Raw genomic sequence first — 14,118 nt, 5'->3', positions numbered from 1 at the left:
TCTGTTTTCATTGTTTTCGCTTTTATTCTTGTTCTTTTTCTTGTTGTGCATGTTGTTTCTGGGATGCTTCTTGTCGCTTTTGTCGTTCTTGTTGTGCTGCATGTTTTTGTTGTTGCTGTTGTTGTTCTTGTTTCTGCTGGGCTTCTTGTCGTTATTGTTGTTCTTGTTGCGCTCAATGAGTGTGCCATGTGGATGATTTGAGTCATTGTCACAGTTATTGGTGTCCGTGTCCTTTGTGGTATCTGCTACATTGAGTGTATCTTCTTGAGAATTGTGAGAATGATCTGATGTTGCATTGATGTTGGTGACATCAATCATTTGTGGTGGATTCGATTCCTCTTCTTTGCTTACTTGGTGCTCCTCTTTTGGAGTCATTTCAGGTTCACTTGAATCATCACTGATTTCTTGGTGCTCCTTTTCTGGAGTCACAATCTTCAGGATTTCTACTGACGTGGTCTCTCTGGACACTTGGCGCTCCTCTTCTGGAGTTAAAATCCTCACGATTTCATTTGACATGGTCTCTCTGGACTCATGGGTGGCCGTCCTCTGATTATCGAGTGCTTCTGTGCAGACGAGCTGAGATATGTCAGTCTCGCGCGAACCTGCACATCCTGTATGGGAATTGTGATTTCTTCGTCACTTGTCTCGCATACAGTGGGTAGACCTTCAGTGTCTTCTTATTGGTTAAATGAGCTTGGTAGACTTTCATAGTCTTCTTCTGGTGGCTCAAATAAGCTTGGTAGACTGTCGTGGTCTTGTTCATGCATTGCGTCCACTATGGAGTGTTTGCTTGCTTCCATTTTTGAGTCTGTCACCAAGCTGTCTGTGGAGGCTGGCGTCGCTCTCTTTGTGGAGGCTTGTGTTGCTCTCTTTGTGGAGTCCTTCATCGCTCGCTCTGTGGAGTCTGTCATCGCTCTCTTTGTGGAGTCGTGCAGTGTTCTCGCTGTAAAGTCGATCTGTGCTCTCTCAACGGAGTTGTTCTGTGCTCTCTGTGTGGCGTTGTCTTCATCTTGGGTATTGCTGTCATCCAATGCATCGATGATCTGCCATGGCACCATGGTATTGGATTCATCTACCATGAGAAAAGTCGTATTGAGCTTTTCAACCATGTTGCTGATGTTGTGATCAAGATCTCCGAATAACTCAGCCATGTCTGAGTAGTATTGTGTGTATTGTTCGATAGACAAATAATCGCTTTTTGTTTCGGAGTTGTGATCGTTCTCTTCATGTTCATCTTCTTGTGTGGAGGCTGGGACCCTTCGTGGTGCGTGGACCACTCTCTGTTTCTTGGTGTCAGGCCGCAGCATAATCCTGCACTCACGAGTCGGGATGTCATCTATGCTGGGCTGTAGATTCCCCAATCCGAAGAACTCATCATCGGGGTCTTCACGGTACAACACCTCTAGTTGCGGTTCGGATTTGGTACTGGGGTAGCCATCTCCCAAGATGAAATCTTCATCTGAGTCATAGTCTACAAGGACCATATCATCTTCTAGGGTGGTGCTAACTACTTGTTCCAGGGTGTTGTGAAAGTTATTTTCAACTGCTGGTGTAAGTTCGGGCATTGTTTTGTCTTTTGAGGCAAGAAAATTGGGTTTTGCAGCTTTAAATGTCTTTTTGTTCATTTTCATGCATTTCCTTTTTAAGTGGGTGTGGTCCTGGTCCTCTGATGTCATGACGCTCGTTATGTCATGTGTAAGACTCGATTGCCCATGCGCACTCCGAGTTTCCTGTACTGTGCGCTTTTTTTCGCAACTGCGCATGTGCTGCTCCTTCCTCAAGATGGCTGCCACTCAGAACCTCCATTTTCCTCCGATTAAACTCTGCCTCCACCTCGTGGTGACTGTTCGCGCCATTTTTTACCGATTTTGTTTTCTAAATGATGATTCTGTGTTTGTAGAGACTCAAAGTATTGATTTTGTTTTTGTTCATAAGCAAGGCATTTTTATATAGCGATTTCTAGATACTTATTTTGTGAAAGTTCTTCCCTCAAATTTTTATCAGATAGTCCAGAAATTAATTGATGCATTATCACAGTGTCTCTGAAATCAGCATTATCACAGCCTTGTGGTATTAACTTGAGATTTGTAATAAAATCAGAGATGGGCCCTCCGTTTCTCTGACAAGAGTTAAATCTTGCCAGCATCTCACCAGACTGACTGTTACAGCGTGCAGCAAATTTTTGGAGTATAATTTCTACTTTGGTGTTGTCCTCACCTTCTAAGTAATTAAAGCAATTATAGATTTCTCTAGCTTCATGCCCTCCTGTTGAGAGTAATAGGGCATTTTCGTTGCATCAGAGGCAGTGCTTAAATCATTAGCTGTAATAAATATTTGGAACAGCTATTCAAACATTTTCCAGTTATAACTTAAGTTACCGATTGTTTCCAGCTGCCATGGAGTTCCAACAAGTTCCATCGAATAAGTTAATTGTCGAGGATCCATTTGCTGCGCAGTCTTCCACAGTCGGAAATCCTGTTTAAGTTTTTCTTCTCTTGCTGGTATCTAGCTAGCTTTCTGAAATCATTCCTGGTACCATATGTTATTCTCTAAGTCTGAATAATGATTGTAGACTTCCAGTTAACACAAATACTTTATTCAGTGGGTTTGTTCTGTTTCCAGAGCTTAACTGGATATAATACAGTCAACAGGTATGACCAGTGAAGCTAAGGTAAACTGCCTATGCTGAGCTGCCTTGTGCTTCTGAAAGAGGCGGATCCTCCCTTGGGCTGGACCTTTTATACCCGTCTCTGATGCTGCCCTCTAGTGATGCTGTGGCTGTTACATCTGTGCTGTAGTGCCTGGTGTATGTACAGATCACTACAAGGTCGTGTGACTTTCCAGCTTTAATGTTGTTACTAATATTGAGACATTGCATAAATTCCAGATCAACACGGTCCATGGATAGAGTGGCGAATTACTGCTGCAAGAAATGGTAACGCTGGCATTGACACACCAGGCGACAACTCCAATCTCATGAGTGACCGATGGAATGTTTGCTTCTCCAGCTATCACTGGGCTTTCAACTGTTGCATCTACAGATGATGCTGGATTTGTGATTCAGCATTAATACAGAAATATGGCAATATCATCTAGCCTGCCAACCCCACGTTGTACTGAGGAAATTCTGTACTGCTATAGATACTACTTCCTTATGTACGAGAGCTTAAACTGAGGCTCTGTTTACCAGGGTAAAGGTTCCCGGTGAGACACTGCAACAATCTACCTGCTGCGGGAACAGGCTGGGGATCTAAACTGAGACTCCTGATTTGTACAGTGAGCTGTTAGATACAGGAGGAGATGATTCTGCCTCTCGAGTCTGACTGCCATTCAAGTATATCATTCTGAGAGGACTTAGAACATAGAACGATACAGCGCAGTACAGGCCCTTCGGCCCACGATGTTGCACCGAAACAAAAGCCATCTAACCTACACTATGCCATTATCATCCATATGTTTATCCAATAAACTTTTAAATGCCCTCAATGTTGGCGAGTTCATTACTGTAGCAGGTAGGGCATTCCACGGCCTCACTACTCTTTGCGTAAAGAACCTACCTCTGACCTCTGTCCTATATCTATTACCCCTCAGTTTAAAGTTATGTCCCCTCGTGCCAGCCATATCCATCCGCAGGAGAAGGCTCTCACTGTCCACCCTATCCAACCCCCTGATCATTTTGTATGCCTCTATTAAGTCTCCTCTTAACCTTCTTCACTCCAACGAAAACAACCTCAAGTCCATCAGCCTTTCCTCATAAGATTTTCCCTCCATACCAGGCAGCATCCTGGTAAATCTCCTCTGCACCCGCTCCAAAGCCTCCACGTCCTTCCTATAATGCAGTGACCAGAACTGTACGCAATACTCCAAATGCGGCCGTACCAGAGTTCTGTACAGCTGCAACATGACCTCCCGACTCCGGAACTCAATCCCTCTACCAATAAAGGCCAACACTCCATAGGCCTTCTTCACAACCCTATCAACCTGGGTGGCAACTTTCAGGGATCTATGTACATGGACACCTAGATCCCTCTGCTCATCCACACTTTCAAGAACTTTACCATTAGCCAAATATTCCGCATTCCTGTTATTCCTTCCAAAGTGAATCACCTCACACTTCTCTACATTAAACTCCACTCTGGGTGTGGCGATGACCAGCTAAGTCGCACGTTTCGGCAGCTCCCGGTGGAAAGGACTTTTGGGCTCTTAATAGGAGCCCCAACGGCAATTGTAACGGCTAAAAACACTGTGCGGTAAACCAGAAGGGACTCCCCCCTGGACACGGATGGAAAAAGGAGAGGAAAGTGGCCGGATTGCGGTGGATCCTCTAGAGCAGCGGCCAGGAAGGCAGGCACAAAGCAAGATGGCGTCGGAAGGAGGCAGTTTAATATGGGGCCCTGACCAACAAGAGTTCCTGCGGCATTGCGTGGAAGAACTTAAAAAGGAGATGAGGAAGGAGCTGTTGGTCCCGATATTACAGGCGATTGAAGGGCTAAAGGAGGAACAAAAGACCCAGGAGCAGGAGCTTCGGGTCGTGAAGGCAAAGGCTGCTGAGAATGAGGACGACATACAGGGCCTGGTGGTGAAGACGGAGATGCACGAGGCACAACACAAAAGGTGTGTGGAAAGGCTGGAGGTGCTGGAGAATAATGCGAGGAGGAAGAATTTAAGGATTCTTCGTCTTCCCGAAGGTGCAGAAGGTGCGGACGTCGGGGCATATGTGAGCACAATGCTGCACTCGTTAATGGGATCGGAGGCCCCGACGGGCCCGTTGGAGGTGGAGGGAGCCTATCAAGTTATGGCGCGAAGACCGAGGGCTGGAGAAATTCCTCGAGCCATAGTGGTGAGATTTCTCCTATATTATGATGGTCCTCAGATGGGCAAAGAAAACTCGAAGCAGTAGGTGGGAGAACGCGGTGATCCGCGTATATCAAGATTGGAGTGCGGAGGTGGCGAGAAGGAGGGCAAGCTTTAATCGGGCCAAAGCGGTGCTGCACAAAAGGAAGGTTAAATTTGGAATGCTGCAGCCGGCAAGACTGTGGGTCACACATCAAGGGAAACACCACTACTTTGAAACGGCAGAAGAGGCGTGGGCATTTATTGTCGAGGAGAAACTGGAATAAGCGGGCTAGAAAAAGAACGTTTGGGACAAAGTGGTGGGGTGAATATGTGGGGTGAAGGGGGGGGGAAGGGGGAAGAGATGATTTCCCAAATTGTTAATCCTGCGACCCTGTAACTTTTCTCTCTTCCCCATGTCGTGGGGGAGGGGGGGAGGGAGGATGAGGAGCTGGGGGCGCCGGCCATTGGGGGCGGGGCCAAATGGGAAGCGCGGGTTTTGTTCCTGCGCTATGGTAATCATGGCGGGAACAGGGAAGCAGGAAGGAGGGGGCCTCGCACAGTGGGAGCCGAGGTCACGGGGGGAAGCCGAGGTCGGCCAGAGTTTGCTGACTTCTGGGAGCAACATGGGGGGTGCAATTACGCTAGTGAAGGATCTAGCGGGGAGGGGAGGGGGTGGGGGGGGGGTTAACTGGGTTGCTGCTGCTGGGGAGAAGGGGGAGCTGGTATGGGGTGGGGTGGTCGGGGCGGGAGGGCGCCGTTGGGGGGAGAATCAGCTACGTGGGAACCGGGTGAGGAGCTGGATTGAAAAAGGAGATGGCTAGTCGACAAGGGGGGGGGTAAAGAGCCCCCCAACCTGGCTGATCACGTGGAATGTGAGAGGGCTGAATGGGCCGATTAAGAGGGCACGGGTACTCGCACACCTAAAGAAACTTAAGGCAGATGTGGTTATGCTGCAGGAGACGCATCTGAAACTGATAGACCAGGTCAGACTACGCAAAGGATGGGTGGGGCAGGTGTTTCATTCGGGGCTAGACGCAAAAAACAGGAGGGTGGCTATACTAGTGGGGAAGCGGGTAATGTTTGAGGCAAAGACCATAGTGGGGGCAGATACGTGATGGTGAGTGGCAAATTGCAAGGGGAGGCGGTGGTCTTAGTGAACGTATAAGCCCCGAACTGGGATGATGTCAACTTTATGAGGCGTATGTTAGGACGAATCCCAGACCTAGAGGTGGGGAAGTTGGTAATGGGTGGAGATTTTAATACGGTGCTGGACCCAGGGCTGGACAGATCGAGGTCCAGGACCGGAAGGAGGCCGGCTGCAGCTAGGGTGCTTAAGGACTTTATGGAGCAGATGGGAGGAGTAGACCCCTGGAGATTTAGTAGACCTAGGAGTAAGGAGTTTTCGTTTTTCTCCTATGTCCACAAAGTTTATTCACAAATAGACTTTTTGTTTTGGGAAGGGCACTGATCCCGAAGGTGACGGGGACGGAGTACACGGCTATAGCTATTTCGGATCACGCTCCACATTGGGTGGACCTGGAGATAGGGGAGGAAAAAGAACAGCATCCACCCTGGAGAATGGACATGGGATTATTGGCAGATGAGGGGGTGTGTTTAAGGGTGAGGGGCTGTATTGAAAGGTACTTGGAACTCAATGATAATGGGGAGGTTCAGGTGGGAGTGGTCTGGGAGGCGCTGAAGGCAGTGGTTAGAGGGGCACATAAAGGAAAGCAGGAGGGTAGGGAAAGGGTGCGGTTGTTGAAAGAACTTCTGAGGGTGGACAGACAATATGCGGAGGCACCGGAGGAGGGACTGTACAGGGAAAGGCAAAGGCTACACGTAGAATTTGACTTGTTGACTACGTGTAATGCAGAGGCACAATGGAGGAAGGCACAGGGTGTACAGTACGAATATGGGGAGAAGGCGAGCAGGTTGCTGGCCCACCAACTGAGGAAAAGGGGAGCAGCGAGGGAGATAAGGGGGGTGAGAGATGAGGAGGGAGAGATGGAGCGGGGAGCGGAGAGAGTGAATGGAGTGTTCAAGGCATTTTATGAAAGATTATATGAAGCTCAGCCCCCGGATGGGAAGGAGAGAATGATGTGCTTTCTGGATCAGCTGGAATTTCCTAAGGTGGAGGAGCAGGAGAGGGCGGGACTGGGAGCACAGATTGAGACGGAGGAAGTAGTGAAAGGGATTGGGAGCATGCAGGCGGGGAAGGCCCCGGGACCAGACGGATTCCCAGTTGAATTCTATAGGAAATATATGGACTTGCTGGCCCCGCTACTGATGAGAACCTTCAATGTGGCGAGGGAAAGGGGGCAGCTGCCCCCGACTATGTCAGAGGCAACGATATCGCTCCTCCTAAAGAAGGAAAAAGACCCGCTGCAATGCTGGTCCTATAGGCCCATTTCCCTCCGGAATGTGGACGCTAAGATTCTGGCCAAGGTAATGGCAACGAGGATAGAGGATTGTGTCCCGGGGGTGGTTCATGAGGACCAAACTGGGTTTGTGAAGGGGAGACAGCTGAATACAAATATACGGAGGCTGCTAGGGGTAATGATGATGCCCCCACCAGAGGGGGAAGCGGAGATAGTGGTGGCGATGGATGCCGAGAAAGCATTTGATAGAGTGGAGTGGGATTATTTGTGGGAGGTGCTGAGGAGATTTGGCTTTGGAGATGGGTATATCAGATGGGTACAGTTGCTGTATAGGGCCCCGATGGCGAGCGTGGTCACGAATGGACGGGGGTCTGATTATTTTCGGCTCCATAGAGGGACGAGGCAGGGATGTCCTCTGTCTCCGTTATTGTTTGCACTGGCGATTGAACCCCTGGCCATAGCATTGAGGGGTTCCAGGAAGTGGAGGGGAGTACTCAGGGGAGGAGAAGAACACCGGGTATCTCTGTATGCGGATGATTTGTTGCTATATGTGGCGGACCCGGCGGAGGGGATGCCAGCGATAATGCAGATACTTGGGGAGTTTGGGGATTTTTCAGGGTATAAACTGAACATGGGGGAAAGTGAGTTGTTTGTGGTGCATCCAGGGGAGCAGAGTAGAGAAATAGAGGATTTACCGTTGAGGAAGGTAACAAGGGACTTCCGGTATTTGGGGATCCAGATAGCCAAGAATTGGGGCACATTACATAGGCTTAATTTAACGCGGTTGGTGGAACAGATGGAGGAGGACTTTAAGAGATGGGACATGGTGTCCCTGTCACTGGCAGGTAGGGTGCAGGCGGTTAAAATGGTGGTCCTCCCGAGATTCCTTTTTGTGTTTCAGTGCCTCCCGGTGGTGGTCACGAAGGCTTTTTTCAAAAGAATCGAGAAGAGTATTATGAGTTTTGTGTGGGCCGGGAAGACCCCGAGAGTGAGGAGGGGATTTTTGCAGCGTAGTAGGGACAGGGGAGGGCTGGCACTACCGAGCCTAAGTGAGTACTACTGGGCCGCCAATATTTCAATGGTGTGTAAGTGGATGGGAGAAGGGGAGGGAGCGGCGTGGAAGAGATTGGAGAGGGCGTCCTGCAGGGGGACTAGCCTACAAGCTATGGTGACGGCGCCGTTGCCGTTCTCACCGAAGAAATACACCACAAGCCCGATGGGGGTGGCTACATTGAAAATTTGGGGGCAGTGGAGACGGCATAGGGGAAAGAAGGGAGCCTCGGTGCGTTCCCGGTAAGAAATAACCATAGGTTTGTTCCGGGGAGAATGGATGGGGGATTTGGAGCATGGCAAAGAGCAGGGGTAGCACAATTGAGAGATCTGTTCGTAGATGGGACGTTTGCGAGTCTGGGAGCGCTGACGGAAAAATATGGGTTGCCCCAAGGGAATGCATTTCGGTATATGCAACTGAGGGCTTTTGCGAGGCAATAGGTGAGGGAATTCCCGCAGCTCCCGACGCAGGAGGTGCAGGATAGAGTGATCTCAGAGACATGGGTGGGGGATGGTAAGGTGTCAGTCATATATAGGGAAATGAGGGACGAGGGGGAGATCATGGTAGATGAGCTGAAAGGGAAATGGGAAGAAGAGCTGGGGGAGGAGATTGAGGAGGGGCTGTGGGCTGGTGCCCTACGTAGGGTAAACTCATCGTCCTCGTGTGCCAGGCTAAGCCTGATACAATTTAAGGTGTTACACAGGGCGCATATGACTGGAGCACGGCTCAGTAAATTTTTTGGGGTAGAGGATAGGTGTGCGAGATGCTCGAGAAGCCCAGCGAATCACACCCACATGTTCTGGTCATGCCCGGCACTACAGGGGTTTTGGGTGGGGGTGGCAAAGGTGCTTTCGAAGGTGAGGGGGTTCCGGTTGAACCAAGCTGGGGGTTGGCTATATTCGGGGTTGCAGAAGAGCCAGGAGTACAGGAGGCGAGAGAGGCTGATGTTTTGGCCTTTGCGTCCCTAGTAGCCTGGCGCAGGATATTGTTAATGTGGAAGGAAGCCAAACCCCCGGGTGTGGAGACCTGGATAACCGACATGGCAGGGTTTATAAAGTTAGAACGGATTAAGTTCATATTAAGGGGTTCGGCTCAAGGATTCACCAGGCGGTGGCAACCGTTCGTTGACTACCTCACAGTAAGATAGAGGGAATGGAAAAGAAGAAGACAACAGCAGCAACCCAGGGGGGAGGTGGGGGGGGGGGGGGGGGGGGAGGGGAGGGGGGGGGGAGGGGGGGGGAAGGGGGGGAGGGGGAGGAATCGGACGGACTCTCAGGGATGTTATTGTATATGTATAGGCACTTGTTATAGGTAATTGTATCGGACTGTTGGATTGTATCTTTGGAGCGTATTTATTTTTGACAAGGCAGTTGCCATTTAGTTTTGTTTTTGTTTCTGTTCATATATTATTTATTTATTTGTTTAAAACTGGCCACTGTTATTTATATTGCTTTATTGTTGATGTTTGGCCAAAAAATCTTGAATAAAATATATACTTTTAAAAAAAGTATATCATTCTGATCTTCAAAAGATAAACTTATTGGACTGTAGGTCCATTATTAGCCATTTTGCCATGAGGTACTCAACGTTTCAACAAGTATCCAGATTGCAGTTTCAAAGCAAGTATGAAGAGTGGCACGATGGCACAGTCGTCATCACTGCTGCCTCACAGTGCCAGGGACCTGGGTTTGATTCTAGCTTTGGTTGACTGTCTGTGTGGAGTTTGCACTTTCTCCCCGTGTCTGTGGGGATTTGTTCTGGGTGCTCCGGTTTCCTCCCACAGTCCAAAGATGTGGAGGTTAGGTGGATTGGCCATGATTAATGCGCGTGCTATGGGGGATAGAGTGGGGGAGTGGCCGAGGTAGATTGCTCTTTCGGAGTGTTGCTGCAGACTCGATGGGCCGAATGGCCTCCGTCCGCACTGTACGGATTCTATGTGAAAAACAAACGTGCAGTTTCTCTCTCTGAGCATTTGCTGTTGTCAGTTGTGAGGTATTTAATGTGGAGCTAGTCACCCAGCCGCCAGTATTTACGGATCAGATTGATATTATTTTAAACATTGTTTTGATTAGTGCTGTGAGATTCTTTCCATTTCTTCACTGCAGAAAAACAAATCATTCTCTCTCACTCTTGAGGCCAGGCCACTGTCAGATTTCCTGAACTAAATCCGTTTGGACAGGGGAGACAGTCTTGTGTAAGATGATGCAAAACCTTACAAACAACAAATAGATATTACACAACAGAACTTTCCAGAAATACATTTGCTGACCAAATTGTTTAGCAATTCAACAAAGCCAGAGTCTGATCAATCTGAGGTTACAAAAGTACACAAATTACACTGATAGAAATGAAGCACAATTCCACCAAATATATGAATGTAATAAAAGGACCAGAAAGAGGCCATTTAGCCCCACAGGCCAGCTCCAGAGTTCCATAAGACCATGGCTGATCTTCCACATTAGCCACAACATCCAGGAGTATTCTCTATACCATTTCATTCCCTAGTATTCAAATAACTTATAATAATAATCTTCATTAGGGTCACAAGTAGGCTTGCACTGCAATTGGGCGGCACGGTAGCACAGTGGTGTTTCATGGTTGCTTCACAGCTCCAGCGTCCCAGGTTCAATTCCGGCTTGGGTCACTGTCTGTGCGGCGTCTGCACATCCTCCCCGTGTGTGCGTGGGTTTCCTCCGGGTGCTCCGGTTTCCTCCCACAGCCCAAAGATGTGTAGGTTAGGTGGTTGGCCATGATAAATTGCCATTAGTGTGCAAAAAGGTTAGGTGGGGTAACTGGGTTAGGTAGGGTGCTCTTTCCAAGGGCCGGTGCAGATCGATGGGCCGAATGGCTTCCTTCTGCACTGTAAATTCTTTGATTCTATGAATTCTTCGGCCGTTTACTTTGTGGAGGCTGGGGGTTTTACATGGTGTGGCTGTTTGCCCCTCACTGGTTGGAGCATTGGTGCAGGGGCACCAAAACCAGACACATCATCCGGCCTCAAAATCGGAGAATCCAGTCCAACAACTAAGAACATAGAACATACAGTGCAGAAGGAGGCCAATCGGCTCATCGAGTCTGCACCGGCCCACTTAAGCCTTCACTTCCACCCTATCCCCATAACCCAATAACCTCTCCTTTCCTTTTTTGGACACTAAGGGCAATTTAGCATGGCCAATCCTCCTAACCTGTACGTCTTTGGACTGTGGGAGGAAACCTGAGCACACGGAGGAAACCCACGCAGACATGGGGAGAACATGCAGACTCCACACAGACATTGACCCAGCAGGGAATCAAACCTGGGACCCTGGCGCTGTGAAGGCACAGTGCTATCCACATGTGCTACCGTGCTGCCCGACAAATGTATATGTTTCAGTGGGAGCATAAACCTACATGTGTGGCACTGCCCCCCAACTGTGTTCTCAGTGCAGGTACTCTAAAATAGTCCTTCAATGCTCATCATCATTAACACAGTGAGACCTGTACCCCAATCCCCATCATCATTAACACAGTGAGACCTGTACCCCAATATCCATCAGCATTAACACAGCGAGATCTGTACCCCAATATCCATCAGCATTAACACAGCGAGACCTGTACCCCAATATCCATCATCATTAACACAGTGACACCTGTACGCCAATACCCATCATCATTAACACAGTGAGACCTGTACCCCAATCCCCACCATCATTAACACAGTGAGACCTGTACCCCAATACCCATCATCATTAACACAGTGAGACCTGTACCCCAATATCCATCAGCATTAACACAGCGAGACCTGTACCCCAATATCCATCATCATTAACACAGTGACACCTGTACCCCAATACCCATCATCATTAACACAGTGAGCCCTGTACCCCAATACTCATCATCATTAACACAGTGAGACCTGTACGCCAATACCCATCATCATTAACACAGTGAGACCTGTACCCCAATGCCCATCACCATTAACACTGTGAGACCTGTACCCCATCACACATCAATATTAACACAGAGAGACCTGTACTCCAATACCCACCATCCTTAACACAGTGAGACCTGTACCCCAATACCCATCCATATTAACACAGTGAGACCTCTACCCAATACCCATAAATATTAACACAGTGAGACCTCTACCCAATACCCATAAATATTAACACAGTGAGACCTATTCCCAATACTCATCAATATTAACACAGTGAGACCTATACCCCAATACCCATCATCATTAACACAGTGAGCCCTGTACCCTTATATCCATCATCATTAACACAGTGAGACATGTACCCCAATACACATCATCATTAACACAGTGAGACCTGTACCCCAATACACATCATTATTTACACAGTGAGACCTACACCCCAATATCCATCAATATTAACACAGTGAGACCTGTACCCCAATACCCATCAATATTAACATGCTCAGAATATCAAATGTTTCCTCAGAAAAAAATTGATTTCAACCTTGAAAATTTTATTTGCTGCAGATCCCTTTGAGGATGAGATTTCCATATCTTCTGTGACCCTCGTGTCAAGAAATTCTTCTTGATATCACACCTCACTGGACCGGCTCTAACTTGTTCTGACCCCCTCACCATATATCTTCTCTATCACATGCTTCAATTATTATAAACACCTCAATCTTCTAAACTCAAGGGGATACAAAGTAAACCTGTGCAACCTGTCCACACTATTTAACTCTTAACCTTTAATTCCTGGTGTTTAGTGAATTTGAGCTGGACAATTTTCAAGGCCAATGTATCTTTTCTGAGGTGAACACGGTGATGCCCCCATCAAGTCACACAGGACGGAGAGTTGAAGTGAACAGTGGTTTTAATCAGCCAAATCTGTGCCTGCCTGCGACTGCTCTGCACTGAGAGCCGCCTGTAGGCAGCCGATCTATATACTTCCCTTGAGGGGGAGGAGCCAGGGGCGGAGCCCACAAGGGCACCAACATGATACAATGTAATGTAATGTAATACAATGATCCATAGGTGGAGCTCACAAGGGCATCAACATAGTACAATGTAATGTAATACAACGGTGAATGGTTGCCGTAATACATTCACCACATTCACTCCCTGTTAAAAATTGAAGTCTAGCGGGGGTGAAGTGGCTCACAGGTTGAGTCTGTCCGGCGCCTTGATCGTCCACTGCTGTCGCCAGAGTTCTGGTTTCGCTGCGGGCACAGGTGTTGAACTCGTTGCTGCGGGCACGGGTGTTGAACTCGTCGCTGCGGGCACGGGTGTTGTCTCCGGGAGCGTGTCTTCTGGGGCTTCACCCCTGTAGGTCGGCGGTGGGGGGAGGGGATGTAGGAGGGGGTGTCGGCCATGCCGGGGCAGGGGCGATGTTCTGTGGGGTAGGTGATGGTCGTAGGGTAACCTGCGTGTGCCATGTCCTGGAGGGAGACTGTAACTTGTCGGCCGTCGTTGTGCGCTACATAGGCATACTGGGTGAAGGAGCTGGACCCTCTCGACCACGGGGTCGGACTTATGGCTCCTCACGTGTTTTCGGAGGAGCACAGGCCCCGGTGTCGTCAGCCAGGACGGAAGCGAGACCCCGGAGGTGGATTTCCTCGGGAAAACATATCGGCGGTCATGAGGGGTCTCGTTCGTGGCTGTGCAAAGGAGTGACCTAATGGAGTGGAGCGCGCCGGGGAGGACCTCCTGCCAGTGGGAAACTGGGAGACTCCTAGACCGTAGTGCCAGGAGAACGACCTTCCATACCGTCGCGTTCTCCCTCTTCACCTGTCCGTTTTCCCGGGGGTTGTAACTGGTAGTCCTGCTCGAGGCGATGCCCTTACCGAGCAGGTACTGCCGCAGCTCATCGCTTATAAATGAGGAGCCCCGGTCACTGT

The sequence above is a fragment of the Scyliorhinus torazame genome, chromosome 14 (genome assembly GCF_047496885.1).
Source record: "Scyliorhinus torazame isolate Kashiwa2021f chromosome 14, sScyTor2.1, whole genome shotgun sequence".
Classification (NCBI taxonomy): domain Eukaryota; kingdom Metazoa; phylum Chordata; class Chondrichthyes; order Carcharhiniformes; family Scyliorhinidae; genus Scyliorhinus; species Scyliorhinus torazame.
The sequence above is the reverse complement of the archived record's forward strand: the minus strand, read 5'-3'. Positions refer to the sequence as shown.